Raw genomic sequence first — 5358 nt, 5'->3', positions numbered from 1 at the left:
CATGTGTGAACGGCAGCTTGACGGACAAAATCGCTTTGCATGTGTATGTGCGACATATGTACGCGAGTCTGAACCTGAATTGCATGGAAAAGGAAAATGAAACGTCACAATTATAATATACGATTACAATATCTCAAGACTGACTGCATCAATCTTGATCAAATTGGTCGCAATCAAAAGCTTGCACCCATATTATATAATAAAAGTGCCGGTAGATTTTTGATAACGGCTTTAGTTCCTGAAATATTTTAATCATAAGTCTATGTGACCTGTCAAATGATATAAATTCCAGATAAGCTATACGGTAGCACTCGACGTCTATGCACTGAACTTGGTAACGCTCGATGTTTATGCAGTGATTCTCATTGTTCGGAGCTTTATTTTTTATTTTTATGTACTTGGCGTCGCGACGCTACCGCGTCGCTTGATAGAAGTAAGTCTATCGTCACTGACGTTCGCCAGCTGCTTAAATATAATGCAGAATCACGATTAGCATCTCTCTTTCTACAATATTTTTATACATTTATGCATTCTTTTGTCTCTGCCAGTATCTCGCATAAGAAAATCATCTTTGTCAGAATGTCATCGTGACAGTAAAGTAAGATATAATTATAGAATATTATACATATACAGGGTGTCCAACAAGTAACTTCTATCCCGAAAGGTGGAGGTAGATTGCGTTCAACTGAAAAGAAAAGTCGTGTATCATTTTACAAAATTCGCAATAATAATCGAGTTATTAACCGATTAATATTAACATATAGGAGCGCGAGAAGCGATAGGTCGGACAGTAGGTATTACTTCTTAGATCTCCTAGCAACGATGGACGCGTCCGATAGCAAGAGGCGGAGTAACGCGGCTACAAAAAATTGTCACGTAGCGAGCGGCGAGCGACGCGTGATATATGATACTGCCTACTGAGTCCGGCCTATCGCTTCTCGCGCTCTCATATGTTAATATTAATTGGTTAATAATTCGATTATTATTGCGAATTTTGGAAAATGATACACGACTTTTCTCTTCAGTTGGACGCAATCTACCTCCACTTTTCGGGATAGAAGTTATTTGTCGGACATCCTGTATTTTCTTTTTTTTGTGCATCGAGTAATCTTTATGTATCACACAAACAATGGGCACGCGTATGCGCCATAGACTTATATAATAGACTGCGCCATCCCATGAGAAAGGCTGAAGACATGATTAGTAAGAGAGAGCAATAGCTGCGGTGGTGCTATCTCTGTTTAATTAGGGATCCTCAAGTGAGGGATGGGACAAAGCCGCCATTAATGGGATAGCGGAAGTGATGACATTACGCGCCATATTAAATCAAGGATACCCATTGCCTTCAGTCCGTACATTAACAAGAATATTTAAAATTTGAATCAGGGCTTATTGACGAAGTTTTTGATTTTCTAAGAATAAAAATATCTCACTTTGAAAAGGATACCGATGACTGCATTGTAGTATTAGATAAAATGTCTATAACACGTGGTATTTTTTATAATAACTCAAGTAAAACATTTATCGGTAAAGTCCTAAGTCCTAAGTCGGTGTATTATTTTTAAAATAATACACTTAATGTAAAACACTTAATACACACTACTCAATCAACTCTTAATATAATGATAATTCTAACCTTGCAAAAACATAAATTGACATATTTGAATATATTCAAAGCGGAAATATCCCATTAATGGCGGACGACCAATCCGCATCCTGCCGCTCGGTGTCCCATCCCTCACTTGAGGATCCCTATGTTTAATGTACGTCGTGGTGGGGATGGCCAATGCCATTGACATAGGAATATATGGACGGAGCCTTTTACGAGGGGAAGCTGAGATTAGCGGTAAGGGGAGAGCACTGGCACTTCGTGTAACTTCGGCTGTTCGGGTATGTTCGGTTTCGCCAGTGATATATATATATATATATATATATATATATATATGTACGATGAGTTATTGTGTTGTGTCGGAATGTAGCAATCGCATTAATGCAAAAAGGAAAAATTGGCAACAACTTATGAAAGAAAATGATCCGAAAATTTCTTTTCATCTGTAAGTAAAATACATACAATTGTAGGTTATACACAATGCCGGTAAAACGTTTCAGATATTGTTATGTGTTTATTATTATTTAAATTTATTATTATTGTGTTAAGAAAGAATTTTGGCTTGTTTATTATTATATTTATATGAACAATTGTTCAATAACAGTTTTTCATTTATAGTTTTTATTAATTCATATATTTAATAAATATATATATATATATATATATATATATATAGTCAAATCGTATATATTATTATTAAATATATGAATTATAATAACAACTATAAATGAAAAACTGTTATCGAACAATTATTCATATGAATATAATAATAAACACATAACAATATCTGAAACGTTTTACCGGCATTGTGTATAACCTACAATTGTATGTATTTTACTTACAGATGAAAAGAAATTTTCGGATCATTTTCTTTCATAAGTTGTTGCCAATTTTTCCTTTTTGCATTAATGCGATTGCTACATTCCGACACAACACAATAACTCATCGTACATGTAATTTCAGTATCATAACTTTACAAAACTTTATCAAGTATCATTCGGGCGATGTCGAGAACAACCGAACTCGCCCGATTTGCCAGCAGCCTCTCCTTACCGCAAATCTCAGAACCCCCTTGCCTAAGTTCGTAGCATAGGCTCCGTCCATATGTTCCTATGTCAATGGCCAATGCCATCAAATGTCCACACTGTCGCAGTAGTTGTCAAGCTGTCGTCAATTTACACAGAATTACAAGAAAGTTGTAACTCACGTTAATTCCATTGTTCCAACACAAGCAAACTGTACGGTGCAAGATAATACACAATTATTAAAACATACAGTTAACAATAATGAAGAAATGTCTGAGGAAACATTGTCTGAATTGGCTAGTATAACCACATTTGAGCATGATTATATTGGCTCTTATCGAGAAATCAATCTTATTTGCTTTGATGCATTGCGTTATTCGATTGAAAAAATGTATTTCGTATTTTACAGTCTCGTTAATTATATAATCATCTTGATTACAAACATATTATGTATCACTCATAACTATTTTGTAGCGTAATTATAGTCAGGAGAATAAAGAAAAGTATATTTTACATTTGTGCCTTATATTTACATTCTTCAATCTTACATATTTCTTATTTCATAATAGTTGTATTTTATTTGTTATATGGAGAGCGTAATGCGCGATTGCGCTTCTTTGATTTAGGACTTTACTCCGCAAGCCTCCCCTTTCACGCCTTTCCTATTGCCGAACGCAGCCATTCTCTCCTCTGTCTCCTCCAAGCACTTTCCCCCCACTCTCGATTATGAGTGAGAGAGAGAGAGCACCACCGCAGCGCTACTTCCATTTCTCTCTGTCGTCTTCAGCTCGCCCGTAAGAGCGCGCAGTCTATTATGTACGTCTAGAGTCTCTATAATAAGAGTCTTGCCATCCGATATCCAGTTTTGATTGGTCCTTCAGATCGGGGCAATTCCCGCTCATATTTGAATCATACAAACCTCATCATTAATATAAACATTATATTTCAGCAACACAAATAAAAACTAAATAAAATAACTTAAAAATAATGTTTTAGAAGAACTAAATATTATGATCATTGTATATAAAACATCAAAATAATATATTATTATAAGCAATTCCTTGCACTTAATCTTTATTGAGTAGTTGTATATAATTAACAAAATAAAAAAAAATACAAAGGAAAATAAACACAAACATTAATTAAAATACTTTATGTATTGTAAAATAAAAAATACATATATTTTATATATCACACATTGTATCACATAAATACTGCATGTATCACAAAAATAACTTCATCAATATTAACTTCTTCATTTTCAGTTGCTACTTCGTTATCACTTGCTTCTTTATTTGTACATTTACTGCTTTGTGTGCTGCTGGTTATTGTATGTACATTACTTGTAGTACTGTCATCATTCTCTTCCATGTCTTTTGTTGGTACTTGCTTTTTTTTAAAAAAAAACAAAAATTGTTGGTATTGCATCTTGTTTTAACTTATGTTTGCGATTGGCATCCCACATTTCTTGGGCAAAATGAACCTATATGATAATATAGTTTTATTATACACTTTAATTATATATAATTATGATAATTGTAAGAAAAACATTGAACGTTTACACAATTTATTATTAGATTAATCTTAATTAACATTGTAATTATTATTTTATTATACTAAAATAAAATGATTGCTAACCTCACAAAGACGAGAATTCTTTGTCCATGTCCAATTATCACTTGGAACATTTTTTATCCGTAACGCTCGATGTATGGGATCTTTAGGAAATATCTTCATGCTGTATCCTTTGGCTGCTGAATTATTACAAAATGGTGCTGCACATCCACCAATTTTTTACAATGTACATATCTTCGAGCACGTTACAGCGTACTCACAGGTGGCGGACTGTGAGCATGCGTGAGCACGTCAGAAGAGGTTAGGTTAAAGAGAGAGAGATGCTAAATGTATCCCTCTCTCTCTCGCAGGATTTTGCCCACATCGCCTTATGGCAGACTCTTATTATAGGGACTCTATATACGTCTATGGTCGGAACTCGGAAGTGCCACCAAGGTGCGACTCTTTGGTCGGTGCAACGCCAAGCGGTCCTCCTCCCCGCCGTTCCTGCGGGCGCTCCGTGACCGATCGCGACGGACGCGACGAGTCCTCGATGGTGTGTCACGAACAGCCTTGAAAATAATCTTGGAGGGAGATGCGCCGCCGCGCCATCCACGAGCAGCTCTAGAACTCCGCAGACTTCACGAGACGGAATGCGCGTTGCAGGAGCGTCGGATCGAAAGCGCCGCGTTCTCTGAGAGGTCCTCGCGTCGTCGGCCTGCGGGCGGGAGTCGCGCTATAACCCAGTAGATAAGGCGACACCTCTCGCGGTTCTGCCGTCATGGCCGTCGTCGAGGAGTTCGATTACTTGTGCCGCCTGTGCGCAGCTAAGACGGGCATCCTGATGGGCCTGCCGATCTTCGAGGCCGGCGATCAGATGCGCAACATCGACAAGAAGATAGCAGCCTGCTTACCGGTTCAGGTAAGACACGATTCCAGCGAAGCGGTTACCGCGATCAGTCGCGTCGGCGGTGTCGGTGGAGTAATTGTGACCTCTGCTCTGATCTTTTTAATGCCTTGATGTCCGCATTGACACGAATAAGCGATCATTACCGTTTAATGATCGTTTGTTTTGTCTAGGAAGCCATAGCTCCTTTTCTCTCGTTAAACTTGGGATTCATTATGATAAAGATGCTCCAACATTGAGCGAATACTTATCGTAAATTTGGA

General features: G+C 37.2%; 1 pseudogene; it reads right to left on the bottom strand.

Moving 5' to 3' along the window:
• Window positions 1-3776: 3776 nt before the first annotated feature.
• Window positions 3777-4588, bottom strand: LOC113563645 (annotated as a pseudogene).
• Window positions 4589-5358: the final 770 nt, after the last annotated feature.

The sequence above is a fragment of the Ooceraea biroi genome, chromosome 2 (genome assembly GCF_003672135.1).
Source record: "Ooceraea biroi isolate clonal line C1 chromosome 2, Obir_v5.4, whole genome shotgun sequence".
NCBI lineage: Eukaryota > Metazoa > Arthropoda > Insecta > Hymenoptera > Formicidae > Ooceraea > Ooceraea biroi.
Note: the sequence above shows the minus strand (reverse complement) of the source record. Positions and strands in the feature narration are given on the sequence as shown.